The sequence below is a fragment of the Podarcis liolepis genome (assembly GCF_965112155.1).
Source record: "Podarcis liolepis genome assembly, chromosome: 4".
NCBI lineage: Eukaryota > Metazoa > Chordata > Lepidosauria > Squamata > Lacertidae > Podarcis > Podarcis liolepis.
In genome coordinates this window covers 101612851-101628555 of record NC_139558.1, presented here as the reverse complement: position 1 = coordinate 101628555, position 15705 = coordinate 101612851, and the positions used below count along the sequence as shown (strand labels likewise).

At 50.5% G+C, this 15705-nt stretch overlaps 2 protein-coding genes across 2 annotated transcripts in view; one reads left to right on the top strand and one right to left on the bottom strand.

Moving 5' to 3' along the window:
- ARRB1 (arrestin beta 1) overlaps positions 1–11531 on the top strand; it is a 558582-nt gene extending 547051 nt beyond the window's left edge. Inside the window, exon 17 of the transcript XR_014525196.1 lies at positions 11499–11531. The gene's annotated coding sequence lies outside the window, so the exon portion shown is untranslated. The remainder of the gene's footprint in view (positions 1–11498) is intronic.
- The window catches only part of PDE2A (phosphodiesterase 2A), a 393922-nt gene that overhangs the window by 337615 nt on the left and 40602 nt on the right, over positions 1–15705 (bottom strand). The gene's annotated exons all lie outside the window — the stretch shown is intronic.

Sequence of the window (15705 nt, the reverse complement as noted above, 5' to 3'; positions counted from 1 at the left end):
CAGAATGGCTATATGCCTCCCCTACAGAAGCAAGCACCATTCCTGCTGGAAAAGGGCCATAGCTCAGTGGCGGAGCTTCTGCTTGCATGCAGAAGGTGCCAACTTCTATCCCTGGCATCTCCCAGCAGGGCTGGCAAAGACTCCTGGTCTGAAATCCTGGAGAGTTGCTGCTGCCGGCCTGTGTTGACAATACTGAACTAAGATGAGAGCCAAGGGTCTGACTCTGCAGAGGGCAGTTGCTGCTGTTCCTCTGCAAGGCCAACCACACAACCCACAGCTGCCACAGGGCTCTTGCCAAACCCAAATACCATAAGCCCATGTATGCCGTCCTGAGCTCTTTGGAAAGGGAATAACAACAGACTTGCCAGCGGTTCCTTATTTCAAGGAAGAGCCATTAAGCAGCATTCAAATATCAAATGAGGAGCTACTCTGGGGTACAGCATGAGGCCCTGAATGTCAGGGTTGTGGGTTCAAGTCCCAGGCTGGGCAAAATATTCCTGCATCGCAGGGGGTTGGGCTCGATGACCCTCGGGGGTCCTGTGATAAGAATTTTTAAGTCTTAGATATATATTAAATGTTCATAAGTGTACCAACCAAGCACGTACATAGATCAGCACAGGAAGACCGACCTGAAACCATTTTTGATTCCCAAACTGACGAAATGTTTTCTCTGCAAGGTCAAAGAAGAAGAAGAAGAGTTTGGATTTGATATCCCACTTTATCACTACCCGAAGGAGTCTCAAAGCGGCTCACATTCTCCTTTCCCTTCCTCCCCCACAACAAACACTCTGTGAGGTGAGTGGGGCTGAGAGACTTCAGAGAAGTGTGACTGGCCCAAGGTCACCCAGCAGCTGCAGGTGGAGGAGCAGGGAAGCAAACCCGGTTTACCAGATTACGAGTCCACCACTCTTAACCACTACACCACAATGGAAAATGGAAAAGCCTCCCTAATGTCTTTTCCTTCACAAATCCTGTCTTAAGGGTATGTCTGTGTATGAATAGGGTGAACCTGTGACCTGGCTCAGGAACTAAGTATTTACCATTACAAAAGACTGGCCAGGCTCCCCAGGGTATCCAATCAAGTGAGCATTAACAGGTAACCTGTCAGACGAGATAAACAATACACTCGGATTTCTGCTGTAGACCGCCTTTTCTGTGATGTAGGTATGATGTATCGGGGGGGGTGTCTTGGGTTACACCCCTTCTGTGATGTATGTATGATGTATGGAGGGGTGGTGTGGAGCTCTAGGGCAGGGAATTTAAAATGTCTATATAAGGCCTTGTGCGCCATTGTTCGAGGTCCTCCTCCTTTCCTGCGTCTGAAGGGGGCACCCTGTTGCAACAGTTCAATAAAGATCAGGCTTACGAGCTGCTTTGCTTCTCAATATTCTCTGCTTGGCCTCTGTTATTTTCTCCTACCAATAGGGAACCCACGTAAGGACTCTATACGGGCTCTTGGGTACCCCATAAGGGAAAAAGGGGCAGATTGATTTTGTTTACAACAAAATATATGATTTACAACAGAATCATGATTCTATGATTCTTCAAATGAATGCGTTCATAAATAAATCCTAGGGAAAACTCCTGCACTTCAAGAGCGCAATAGTAGTGGCACATCTTGGCTAAAGGGACGTAGCTTAGCGACAGCATCTACTTTGACAGGTTTGAACCCCCTTAGCACCTCCAGGTAGGAAAGACTCCCTGCATGCATTCCTAGAGAGCCCCTGCCAGTCCGTGCAGGCAGTACTGAGATAGGTGGCCCAAGGGTCTGAGTCAGCACACAAGGCGGTTTCTGCTCTTCCTCTGCGAGACCCACCACGCTGCTGCCCACACTCTTCAAGTTGTCTCCGCGCAATTATCTCAATGTGCAAAGCGCACAGCTGTCAATGTTTCAAAACCCCAAGTAAAGCAGCTTTCGCATTCTCCCCTTGGCTGGCGCTGAATGCAAACCCCGGGAAAGTAGGTCAGGAATCGTAATGTGGGTTTTTTCTGCCATCATTCGGATCATGTATGCAGGAGAGAGAGAAACATGTCTGAGAATGGCCTATTTTGGGCAGCAAATGAGTGTTTTTTTGGGTTCAGTGGGGTGTAATTTGCACAGATAGGCGAAAGGCTCTGGGAGGAAGTTTGGGCAAGAGCAGAAGCCGGAAAACACAACAACAACAACAACAATTTTATTATTTATACCCTGCCCATCTGACTGGCTTGCCCCATCAACTTTGGGCAGCTTCCAACATATAGAGAAACATAATAAAACATTAAACATTGAAAAAATTCCCTAGACAGGGCTGCCTTCATACATCTTCTAAAGGTTGTCTTGCTATCTCCTTGGCTTGGGGGTCGGATAACTCCATACCCCCCGAGAATTCTCTGATTAAAATAGGGACGTCCTAAGGAACTAAGGGACGCAGGTGGCGCTGTGGGTAAAACCTCAGTGCCTAGGACTTGCCGATCGTATGGTCGGCGGTTCGAATCCCCGCGGCGGGGTGAGCTCCCATCTTTCAGTCCCAGCTCCTGCCCACCTGGCAGTTCGAAAGCACTCTTAAGTGCAAGTAGATAAACAGGTACTGCTTTATAGCGGGAAGGTAAACGGCGTTTCTGTGTGCTGCGCTGGTGCTGGGTCACCAGAGCAGCTTCGTCACTCTGGCCACGTGACCCGGAAGTGTCTCCGGACAGCGCTGGCTCCCGTCCTCTTAAGTGAGATGAGCGCACAACCCTAGAGTCGGACACAACTGGCCCGTACAGGCAGGGGTACCTTTACCTTTAAGGAACGTGGAGCTTGGACTACAGCAATGCGCTCTATGTGGGGTTACCTTTGAAGGTTACCAGGAAACTACAACTAATCCAGAATGCGGCAGCTAGACTGGTGACTGGGAGCGGCTGCCGAGACCACATAACACCGGTCCTGAAAGACCTACACTGGCTCCCAGTACGTTTCTGAGCACAATTCAAAGTGTTGGTGCTGACCTTGAAAGCCCTCAACGGCCTCGGTCCAGTAGACCTGAAGGAGCGTCTCCACCTCCATCGTTCTGCCCGGACACTGAGGTCCAGCTCCGAGGGCCTTCTGGTGGTTCTCTCCCTGCGAGAAGCCAAGTTACAGGGAACCAGGCAGAGGGCCTTCTTGGTAGTGGCACCTGCCCTGTGGAACACCCTCCCACCAGATGTCAAATAATAACAATAAAGTGAGTAGGCTGTAAGGGACAGTTGCTCTCCTTGCCCCCATCAGGGGCTGGCGACAGGGCAGGATGTGCAAAGTTATGGTGAGCTCAGAGTTGCTGGACCTGCCAACCCCCATTCGAAAGGCGCAAGGATTCTGCCAAGAACACAGTTGGGGGCTGAGCCAAAGAGCTTAAGACAGGAGCCTGTTTTCCAGAGTAAAGGCTTGAATGACTTCCATTTTCACAATTAGCTGTGCCTCTTGGCGATTTTTCACCACTCCTTGCAAGAAACCTCCGCTCCTTCATTTGCACCGACCTCAATGACTTCATCGCCTAACTAGGTCAGCATGAGGTCAGTGCTGGGACCTGATGCTGTTGGCAGCGTGATTCCTGGTTGTGTGGGATCATCCGTGCAGCTAATTCAGGAGTGAGGCAGGAGCAGTTACCAGAAAGCATGGGGGCGTGTACAGCGAAATCAACAACAGCACCAGCCGGGGTTGGGGCGAAATGGATATTTCAAACACTTGAACCCCACCTAAACTGACCTTTTCCGCTTGAAGGTAGGATTAGGGAAGAGCAGAAACATGACTGCTTTATTTTCCGAAAGGCTGAAAAAAATCCTGTCAAAGGACAGCATGTTGGGTCATGATTTGCTAATAGGTGTGAAATAAAAAAATAAGGTCTTATATATATAATAAATGTTCATAAATCTATCAAGCAAACACGTACATAAATATATAAACCACATGTCTGAATCAGCACAGGAAAACAGCCATGAAGCCATTTTGACTCCCAAACTGACCAAATGTTTTCTCTGCAAGGTCAAGGAAAATGGAAAAGCCTCCCCATTGTCTTTTCCTTCACAAATCCTGTCTTAAGGGTATATCTGTGTATGAATAGGGTGAGCCTGTGACCTGGCTCAGGAACTAAGTATTTGTCATTACAAAAGACTGGCCAGGCTCCCCAGGGTATCCAATCAAGTAAGCATTAACAGGTAACCTGCCAGACAGGAGGTAAACAACGCACTCAGATTTCTGTTGTAGACCACCCCTTTCTGTGATGTAGGTATGATGTATCTGGGGGGCGGTCTTGGACTCCAGGGCAGGCAATTTAAAATGTCTATATAAGGGCGGGCACACCTTGGTTCTGGGTTCCTCCTCCCTCCTGTGTGTGTGAGGGGAGCACCCTGTTGCAACAGTTCAATAAAGATCAGGCTTACGAGCTGCTTTGCTTCTCGATATTCTCTGGTTGGCCTCTGTTATTTTCTCCGACCTATGGAGAACGTGCAAAGGACTCCATAAGGGCTCTTGTGTCCCCCATAAGGGAATAAGGGCAGATTTTCATTTATTACAGGTGCAAACACCCCAAACTACTGGAGCAGGTCTTCTGTGACCAGGCACCCTCCCATAGGTTTTGGACTACAACGCCCATCAGCCCCAGCCATGCTAATCTCAATGGATACAGAATCACAAGCCTGAAACGTACCCATGGATATAATCCAAACTGACACCCCTCCAAACTTATAACAACATGAAACAGAGTGATTTCCCAGGAGAGGCAGCCGTACACACCTTCCATTTCAGGGCATGAAGCCAAGAAGTCCTCCTTGTTCTTTGCTATTGAGGGATCTGCTGCTACTGGCTATGGAGGTTCTACTTAGCTATCGTGACGACCGGCTACTGACAGACCTCTCCCCCTCCTCCATGAATTGGTCCAGCCCAGTCTTCCCCAACCTGGTGCCCTCCAGAACGTAACTCCAATCAGCCCCAGAGGGAGTTGTAGTTCGAAAGACCGCGCTGGGTGCAGCTGATGGGAGTTGCCGTCCAAAAAGATCTGGGAGGCTGTCAGCTTGGAGAAGGAAGGTCGTGCTGAAAGCATCTTTGAGCGCTGTTACGGAAATTACGGGGGGAGGGCCTCATCTTTAAAGTTGTTAAATGTTTCAAATTTCATGCATAAATGTATCCTTTTGACTTGGCAGCTCAGGGAAGCTACCTAGCTTTAACAATCACATAAAATCGTCTCCTTTGCCAGTTTCCTCCATTTCAACTCTATTTTGCCCTTGGAAAAACCGACCCTGCCACCTCCCCAAGCGTGAAGACATGTATACACACCTCCTACCCCAGGAAATGCCCAGAGGTGGCAATTGCTGGACTCATTGTTCTCCAAGGAAAGCCTAATGCCACCACCAGACCTGCCAAGGGGTCCAGACATGCAAAGGAAGTTCTATTGTGCTTTGGCTGGTGGGATGTCAGAGGTGTTTGCCTATGCCAGGGGTCTGCAACCTTTAAGACAAAAAGAGCCACTTGGACCCATTTCCGAAGAAAAAGAAACGGGAGCCGCAAAACTCGTCATTATAAAAATAACTTTTTTGTCACTTTTTTATTATTTCTTTGTTTGATCCCTCAGAATTACTCCGCCTCATAGAAATAAACGTTAAATTAACAAGTTACCTTTTTTTGTGTGTGTGTTCTTCACTTCCCTTCAAAACAGTGACCAGCGTACATGCCCCCTTTCAATGCAGTGACCAGCGTACATGCCCCTTACAATGTAGCGGGCGGGCGGGTGGGAAGGTGACGTCGGGACGGTGCGTGACTAACGCACGCACCGCCCCCATACGACGTCACAGCCAGTACAGCGCCCGCCACAGTGGGGAGTGTCGGGGCACACAATGCGCCTCCTCCCCTCGCTAGTATCTGCCCCGGAGCCGCGGCAAAGGTGTAAAAGAGCCACATGCGGCTCCGGAGCCGCGGGTTGCAGACCCCTGGCCTATGCTAATCTTATACCTGAGTCTTGCCCTGCCATGTCTGCTTATGCTAATCTTGTACCAAGGACTGGTCTGGACATGTTTGCCAAGGTTAAACTAGTGTAACCCCTGTCTACCCCTCCCCTTTGGTGACATGTCAGTGATGTAGCAAGGATGCTGTACGAACTGTATTCTGGGATATGGTGGGGAACTTTTAAAAGTCCTTGTCACCCCATCCTCGGGGTTCAAAATTCCTTTTTCAACCTGTTGCGCAATAAACTTTGGTCTACAGCTGTTTGCTCCGGTTGGTGGCTGGACTCCTTCCTTTATTCCGCAGGGACCCGCGGGCTCTGCCCGACCAGCTGGAGCACTGAGCAGCCTCACACCTAGATTTTTCCGTAACAAGCGCAAATTACACACAATTTGCTCACCATGTGCATAAATAGAGCCTGACCTAGCGGCCTGAGCTCTGGAAAATGTCACCACCACCTGACCTTCCACAGTCGAGGAGGTCAAATAAACCACACGAAGGCTTCAAAGGGAGTCTTGACTGTGTCAACAAAAGCCAGCAAGCTTCTCCCGGCGGCCCTCCAAGGAGGAGAAAGAGCAAAGGCCAGTGGCAATTGCGTAGGAAGAATGGACCGTAACATCAGAGGCTGTGCGAGTTGCTAGAAGGGTCAGGTACTGTGTCAACGCCGGCATGAGTTTTGACCTTGGAGGCTGCAACCCGCCATCTCCCGAGATTCTTCCAAAACCCACCTGCTCTGTGTTATGTGGTCGGATAGGCTTTCTCATAACACAGCTCATCTCTGGGACGAAGCTGCTGTTGCACCAATGGCCAGCTCACCGATAACCTCATGGAAGCGTAGAATTGTAGAGCTGTAAGAGACCCCTGAGGGTCATCTAGCCCAGTGTTTCCCAACCGGTGTTCCGCGGCACACTACTGTGCCGTGAGACATCGGCTGGTGTGCCGTGGGAGGGAGGCGGGCGAGAGGCGGCGGCGGCGAGGATCCGGCGGGGGTGGGGGGAGCGGGGGCCGTCGCGCGCAACCGAACTCACTTGGCACGCTGCCGGCTTGTCCTCCTTCAACCCGGGTCGGGCCAGGCCTGCTCACGTCCCCGGATCCCCTAGCAGCAGCCGCACGCTCTCCAAAAGCGCAACGCTGCGCGCAACCGCTCGGCCAGCTGGTGCTCTGCGACTCCGCCCTTTCCCCTCCCAGCGCCGGAGGGTTCGCGCGACCGCAGCTGTTCCCTTTCGCAGCACGCGGGAAACAATTCCAGGCCGATTGCCTTGTGCCGAAAAGCACCGCCTCTCCTTCCAGCTCAGGCCCGGGCCGCCGGCTCCCCGAATGACGTCACGGGGGCGGGGCTTTAATGGTGGTGTGCCGCGAGATTTTTTTCCGGTAAACAGGTGTGCCGTTGCCCAAAAACGTTTGGGAAACACTGATCTAGCCCAACCCCTTGCAATGCAGGAATCTCAGCTGAAGAATCCCTGACAGAGGGCCGCCCAACCTGCCTTTGGAAACCTCCAGTGAAGGTTCAAATCAGAAACTGGGACGGCTTCTGTAAATCCAGAACTGTGCCTGGATAATAGGGACATTTGGAGGGTCTGAGATAATATTAACAACAAGAACAACAACAACTATATTAATAATAATAATAATACCATGCCCTCCCCAGCCAAAACTGGGCTCAGAGCGGCTAACATCAAGTGTACAACACATTAACATGAAATCAGGCAATCAATTAAAATACATCCTAAAATCAGATCAGGATCAGAATAAAATCCCATCAGATGGCAGCCCGCAGATTAGGGTTGGGAACCTTAAATGCTCGCCAGGCCCAACTTTTGGGCTGTGTTGCAGGAACCCCCCCCCCCAATCATTCAGTTTGTACAAACACCACACACACACGACATACGCGACGTTTCTGTTATAAATTCATAGTAAATCAACCGTACATCGGATTTACACCGGTCCACTTTTATTTTACTCCATGAAGGAAGGACTATCAAAGGGGGATGGTTTGATACAGGATGGTCATAATCCCTTAACGATACCAGCACATACACAGGAGCCCTACCCAGTTGGCATGACAACCTTGATGGTCCCAGACAGAAGACCATCCAGGTCACAAAGGACTTGCATATGGGAGTGGATTCAACATGGACTGGAACAAAGGACAATGATCTGATCTTCCCTCTGGGGGCAGGAAACTGCCAACTCCCTTTTGTCCTCAGGAAATGACTCATGGGGAGGGGGAGAGGAGGAACCAGCCAGGTGACAAGATACTCAGGTTACCTCCACAACTCCTCCCTCAACCCCTCCTTTTTTGTGATGTAGTTGTGATGTAGTCTTAGGGGTGTAGTTTGGGGGATTAGTAACTAATAAAAGTTGGGGTCTTCTTTTGTTCTGGACTTCCATTTTGCTTCATCTTGTTGCGGGTGGGAGTCCTGTCGCGACAGTATTCAATAAAGGCCAAGCCCACAGGCTGCTGTTTTGCTCCAAGTTATCCTGGTTGGTGTCTTTGTTTTTGTCCAAGGGAGCCCTCAGATTTTTCCGTTAACAGCTGGAACTGAGGTGGCTGGGGAAAGGTTTGGGAACTGGAGCCTTAGACTTTATGGTGCTACAGAATTCTTGGTTGCCTGTTACTATTATTATTATTATTATTATTATTATTATTATTATTATTATTATTATTATTATTTCCACAGGGGCATCAGATCAGTAGCTCTTCATTCACCCCTTATTCCATGGCTCAGCGGGCCATTTTGTGGTGTTGTTCGCATCCGGTGCCAAAATGTCTTGGGCCAGCCCTGCTTTATGGGGAAGTTTCCCAAGAGCCCCTGGACCAGAACCCCACTCGGCTGCCTTGGCTGGGTTGGCAGCTGTCAATCCTGAAGATGTTTGCCAAGGATGCAGGGGCTGAAAAACATGCTGGAGGCAGTGCCGGTGAGCGCAGCACCGTTCCCGATAACCCGCGGCCGCCCAGCGCACTTAATTAGGTTTCAATTCTTGCCGAGAGACAGCCTGAGCATTAATTAGCCCTCGTTTCCTCATCAGCCTAACGGCCTCGCTCCCAGCCCTGCTCCTTTGCCGGTGTTTATTAGGAATAATCTCTCCCCACAATTTCTTGGGGATTCAGGGTGGATTGTGCAGAGAAATCAAGCACCAGAAAGGTCTGTTCTGATCAGACCAAGGCTCCATCTGGCCACCTCACCTCGAAAACGATATCTTAGAGTTGGAGGAAGGGTCAGAGAAGAGCAACCAAAATGATTGAGGGGGGTGGAAAGACTCCCCTGCAAAGAAAGGTCTGGGGCTTTTGAGTTTAGAGGAGAACAAGTAAGAGACTCCATGAGGATTAGACCCATTGATGGAGGAGGAGAGAGATATTGAGGCCTACTAGCCCTGATGACTATGCTTTGCCTTGTGAAGGAAAAATTCTGGGGTGAGAGGCTACTCAACAGCCCAGCTTATCAGGGTGCAAGTCCCCTCGTGGGTCCATGCAGTCAGTAAAAGAAGGAAGTTCTAGCCAAGTAATTTGGAGCAAAACAGCGGTCAGTAGACCACGATCTTTATTGTTGCGCAACAGGTCCCCACACAGAGCAAGAACCCCAAGCATGGGGTGACGTCCTCTTTTAAAACGTCCCTCTTTCCCCCAGAATACACTTTGAGTGGTATCACTGATATATCATCACTACATCACTAAGAAGGTAAAGGTAAAGGTACCCCTGACCGTTAGGTCCAGTCATGGACAACTCTTGGGTTGTCGCGCTCATCTCGCTCTAGAGGCCAAGTGAGCCAGTGTTTGTCTGGGGACAGCTTCCGGGTCATGTGGCCAGCATGACTAAGCTGCTTCTGGTGAACCAGAGCAGCGCACGGTAATGCCGTTTACCTTCCCGCCAGAGCGGTACCTATTTATCTACTTGCACTTTGACGTACTTTCAAACTGCTAGGTTGGCAGGAGCAGGGACTGAGCAACAGGAGCTCACCCCGTCACAGGGATTCGAACTGCCGACCTTCCAATCAGCAAGCCCTAGGCTCTGTGGTTTAGACCACAGCACCACCTGGATCCACTCACTACATCACTAGCATGTCACAAATGGGGAGGGGTATACAAAGGTTACGCAAGTTCAACATTAGGCCACTTTATCAGACACCTTTCCCAACACCTCTTAAACAAAGGTAAAGGTAAAAGGTAAAGGACCCCTGGATGGTTAAGTCCAGTCAAAGGTGACTATGGGGTGCAGCGCTCATCTCGCTTTTCAGACCAAGGGAGCTGGTGTTTGTCCACAGACAGCTTTCTGGGTCATGTGGCCAGCAGGACTAAACCGCTTCTGGCACAACCAAACACCATGATGGAAACCAGAGCGCATGGAAACGCTGTTTACCTTCCCGCTGCAGCAGTACCTATTTATCTCCTTGCACTGGCATGCTTTCAAGCTGTTAGGTTAGCAGGCACTGGGACAAAGCAATGGGAGCTCACTCCGTGGCAGGGATTCGAACCGCCGACCTTCTGATCGGCAAGCCCAAGAGACTCTGTGCTTTAGACCACAGCGCCACCCGCATCCCAACCTCTTAAGTACCCATCACCGAAAGAACTTGTCTGGGGATGGGCTTTCAGAACACCTGACTTGCTAAACTGCCTCTGTGGATGTCTAGTGTTGCCCCCTTGGTCACTCCCTGGGTGGGGTACAGTGTACATGCTCTCAAGCTTGGGGAATTATGGCGGCATGCCCTGTTCCTGCTGCCCACGTGACTTCCTGCTTCTTGGTTCATGGAGGGAGGTGGAGTCCAAATTCACCTTTCTTTAAGGGTTAAAATGGCATTGGAATGAGGAGAATCGGTTAAAGTATGGATTTTCTACAAATTTATAAAGCTAGGTATCTTCCCAGAGCTGTCAAGTCGAAAGGATACATTCAGGCATATTTGCAACATTGCAACAATTTAAGGCAATCGAAAGACGTGTGTGTTGTGCTTGTGAAACCAATGGGGAGAAGGGCATGGGCTCATCATCCCGGGGCTGAAGAGTAAAGGGGTGAAATATACTCGGAGTCAAGAGTGGATTTCATGCTCTTTATTCAGCTCATAGTGGTGAGGAGGAATGGAGGTTCCCCCAGAATGTCTGCTTTATATACATTATTTACACAATGGGCCCCACGTGATTGGCTAATTCCGGTATTCTCCTGTAGGCCAATCAGGTTGCAGATTCACTTCCACCTGGAGCTGGATTGGGTGGCTCCTGTGGACCAATCAGACTGCTGCATTCTGGACCCTATTGTTCTAGGACCAATCAGACTGCTGCATTCTGATTCCTATTGTTCTAGGACCAATCAGACTGCTGCATTCTGATTCCTATTGTTCTAGGACCAATCAGACTGCTGCATTCTGGACCCTATTGTTCTAGGACCAATCAGACTGCTGCATTCTGGATCCTATTGTTCTAGGACCAATCAGACTGCTGCCTTTTGGATCCTATTCAACTCAGTACATAACAAGGGAGGAGGCAGAAACCCAATCTTAAAGATGCCCCCCCCCATGTCATTTCCGTAACAACTTGCATGGTCACAGAATCATAGAGTTGGAAGGGACCCTGCAGGTCATCTAGTCCAACCCCCTGCAATGCAGGAATCTTTTCCCCAACGTGGGGTTCGAACCCACAACCCTGAGATTAGAAGCTCTCAATGTTTCCGAACCCCAGTTGCTGGAAACCATAGATGGGGGGAAGCCCTCATGTACCCGCGTCCTACTTGTGGGTTTCCCATTTTGGCATCTGGTGGGCTAGCGGGGTTTGTGGTCCAGAACACACAGAGGGCGCCGGGTTGGCGAAGGGCCATCTCCTGCCGCTTCTATTTGGTGACTCTGAGTTCCAATGCGATACGAGTGGGAGGGAAGTTTCCCCCTCGATAAATTTGCAAAAGCCCTTATAGAGAGGCGTCTTTTGAATCTAAGCCTCAAAGACTCAAAGGCTGCCGCTGTTCCCTACAGAGAAGGTGTTCCAACTCCTTGACTTCCAGTGTACTTCTGCTAGCTGCGTGGAACTCGCTATCGGAGATGATTTTCCCTTGAAAGCCGCAGGATCAAAGCCATGTCATTTAGGAGAGGGGTGTAGGCAGTTTGCAACTCTTTCTTTCTCTCCAAATAAGCAGCGAGCAAAAACCCCAGTCCGGAAAAGTCGGAACTTCTCAATGGGGAAAGTTGGGCAGCTTGCATTTAAAGTCCTGTCCTTTGCAGGGGCTTAACTGCCACCAGATCTCTCCGCTCAGTACATTTTATGGGGGCTGCCAAAGAATCAAACGAGCTTGTAGTAGATAAACGGATTTGTGAGATGCAAATCTTCAGGTGCCTTTTTGTGGTTGTACGACATAACATCAGAAGAGCTTGCAGGATCAGGCCAATGGCCCATTTAGTCCAGCATCCTGTTCTCACAGGGGCCAACCACATGTTCCAATGCAAAACCTCACAAGCAGGATTCCAGCATCTCTTCCCTCCTGTGTTTTCCAGTGTTATGGGAATTCTAAGGTCTCAAGTATAGAATAAATGTTGATAATTGCAGAAAGTAAACACACATATATAAGTTTATAAACCACGTGTCTAAAATAGATTCAGGTAGGTAGCCGTGTTGGTCTGACGCAGTCAAAATAAATAAAAAAAATTAAAAAGTTGTCCAGTAGTACCTTAGAGACCAACTACAGTGGTGCCTCGCAAGACGAAATTAATTCGTTCCGCAAGTCTCTTCGTCTTGCGGTTTTTTCGTCTTGCGATGCACGGTTTCCCATAGGAATGCATTGAAAATCAATTAATGCGTTCCTAGGGAAACCGCCTTCAGACCAGGTCCGGGGACAGTCTGTCCCCACACCTCTTCTGAAGGCCGGGGGGGGGTGACAAGGGCTTTTCTTCTCACCCCCAGCATTTTAAAAAACCCTGGGACAGCGGAGGACTTCTCCGCTGTCCGGGCGATCTTAAAATGCTGGCGGGCGGCATTTTAAAATCGCCCCGGACAGCGGAGGACTTCTCCGCTGTCCGGGGCGATTTAAAAGCCCCTGGGAAGGCAGGCAGGGGGGACAAAGACTTTCGCCCCCCGCCCGCCTTCAGAAGGTGTTCCCACCCCCCCGCCCGGCTTCGCAGCAGCGCTACGAAGCCCGGCGGCTGGGGCAGGTGCTCCCGCCCCCCCCACCCCGCTTCGGAGCAGCGTTCCGAAGCGGGGTGGCTGGGGCAGGTGCTCCCACCCCCCCGCCCGGCTTCGGAGCACGGGGAGATCGCTTCTCCCCACCGCCCCTTGCTTCAAAAGAGGTCCGGGGGCAGCGGGAAGCGCTCCCGCTGCCCCCGGACCTCTTTTGAAGCAAGCGGCTGCGGGGAGATCCCTTCTCTCCGCAGCCGCTTGCTTCAAAAGAGGTCCCCGACCTCTTTTGAAGCAAGCGGCTGCGGGGAGATCCCTTCTCTCCGCAGCCGCTTGCTTCAAAAGAGGTCCGGGACCTCTTTTGAAGCAAGCGGCTGCGGGGAGATCCCTTCTCTCCGCAGCCGCTTGCTTCAAAAGAGGTCCGGGACCTCTTTTGAAGCAAGCGGCTGCGGGGAGATCCCTTCTCTCCGCAGCCGCTTGCTTCAAAAGAGGTCCCGGACCTCTTTTGAAGCAAGCGGCTGCGGGGAGAAGCGCAGCCGCTTGCTTCAAAAGAGGTCCGGGGGCAGCGGGAGCGCTTCCCGCTGCCCCCGGACCTCTTTTGAAGCAAGGGGCGGTGGGGAGAAGCGATCTCCCCGCAGCCGCTTGCTTCAAAAGAGAAGACCCGCTGTCCCCGGGGCAAGCTTCGTTTTGCGAAGCAAGCCCATAGGGAAATTCGTCTTGCGAGGCAACTCGAAAACGAAAAAACCTTTCGTTTTGCGAGTTTTTCGTCTCGCGAGGCGTTCGTCTTGCGGGGTACCACTGTATGTTTGTCTAAAATAGTACAGGAGAGCAATCCAAAAGCTATCTTGGCACTCCTAAATGCAGTGGTGCCTCGCAAGACAAAATTAATTCATTCTGCGAGTTTTTTCATCTTGCGAATTTTTCGTCTTGCGAAGCACGGTCAAGTTGCAACTGCACCTTTCAAGAGGTTTTAAGAAAAAGGAAACAAACTTGCAAGACGTTTTCGTCTTGCGAAGCAAGCCCATAGGGAAATTCGTCTTGCGAAGCAACTCAAAAAACGAAAAACTCTTTTGTCTTGCGAGTTTTTCGTCTTCCGAGGCGTTCGTCTTGCGAGGTACCACTGTACTCTAAATCAGTGGTGTCCAAACTTTTTTCAAAGAGGGCCAGATTTGATGAAGTGAAGGGCCGTGAGGGCCAACCAAAATTGTTAACAGGGATCCAGTCTGGAGCCCCGTTCGCATCCCAAACAGAACGTAAGTTGCGACAGTGCGGCTGCGCATGCACGGATCGTGTTTTGCCGTTTCCGCGCATGTGCGTGACATCATTTTGAGCGTCTGCACATGCACGAGTGGTGAAACCCGGAAGTAATGTGCTCCGTTACTTCTGGGTCGCCACGGAGCGCAACCCGAAAGCACTCAACCTGAAGCGTATTTATGCCGAGGTATGACTGTACATACATACATACATACAGTGGTACCTCAGGTTAAGTACTTAATTTGTTCTGGAGGTCTGTTCTTAACCTGAAACTGTTCTTAACCTGAAGCACCACTTTAGCTAATGGGGCCTCCCACTGCTGCCGCGCCGCTGCTACACAATTTCTGTTCTCATCCTGAAGCAAAGTTTTTAACCTGAAGCACTATTTCTGGGTTAGCAAAGTCTGTAACCTGAAGCGTATGTAACCTGAAGCGTATGTAACCCAAGGTACCACTGTACTATATGTTTGGGGCATTGATGCTGCAGCAATGGCGGCGGCAGAGGGTAGGGAGGTTTCACACTGCCTTTCGGAGCAACCCCATCCCAACTCCTACTTGCATGTAAGCAGGAGGGGGCGGGGATTTCTCAGCTGGGAAGGGAGGCTTCCCATTGCCTAAATGAGAGGTCCCTGGCCCCTCCTGCTTGCACTCAAGCTCTGATAGGCAGCGTGAGGGCCCCCTTCACAGCTGAGAGATCCCCGCCCCGCTTGCTTGCACGCAAGCAGGAGTTTGGAGGCTGCTCCGATAGGCAGCATGAAGCCTCCCTTCACAGCTTAGGTGTGGGGGTCAGGGAAGGTGGAGGCAGCCCAGAAGCTGCATCTTGGAGCCCCTGCACCACCATCATATGGGGACTTCTGAGCAGCTCCTGAAGCCAGCCAGAACCAACTGCTCCGGGCTGCTGAGACTGCCGCCGCTGCGTTTCCTGGGGACGTTAGATGAAATCCAGGGACATTCCAGGGATGGTATTTGTCCAGGGACTTATTCGCAAATCCGGGGACGTCTGGTAACCCTATGATAGATTGCTAATAGCAATGTTCTTAACTTTAAAGCAGGCATAGGCAAACTCAGCCTGCCAGATGTTTTGGGACTACAACTCCCATCATCCCTAGCTAGCAGGACCAGTGGTCAGGGATGATGCGAATTGTGGTCCCAAAACATCTGGAGGGCTGCGTTTGCCTATGCCTGCTTTAAAGAGCCCGCAGGAGTAGAGCTGCGGGCGTTGCAACTACAAAGACCCACATGACCACAGCCGCAACTCCTTGTTGGGAAAAGAGTGCTGCGGAACGCTCCCGCTTCATTCATGAAAACGGTGAGGGGTGGAATTTGTTTATTTTTTTAAAAAAATCTTGAGTTAGTGTAAGCCACACAAAAAAAGAGGACATTTTTCCAAATTTTAAAAATCTGCCTGAACAGAAATTTTTAATTCTGAAAAA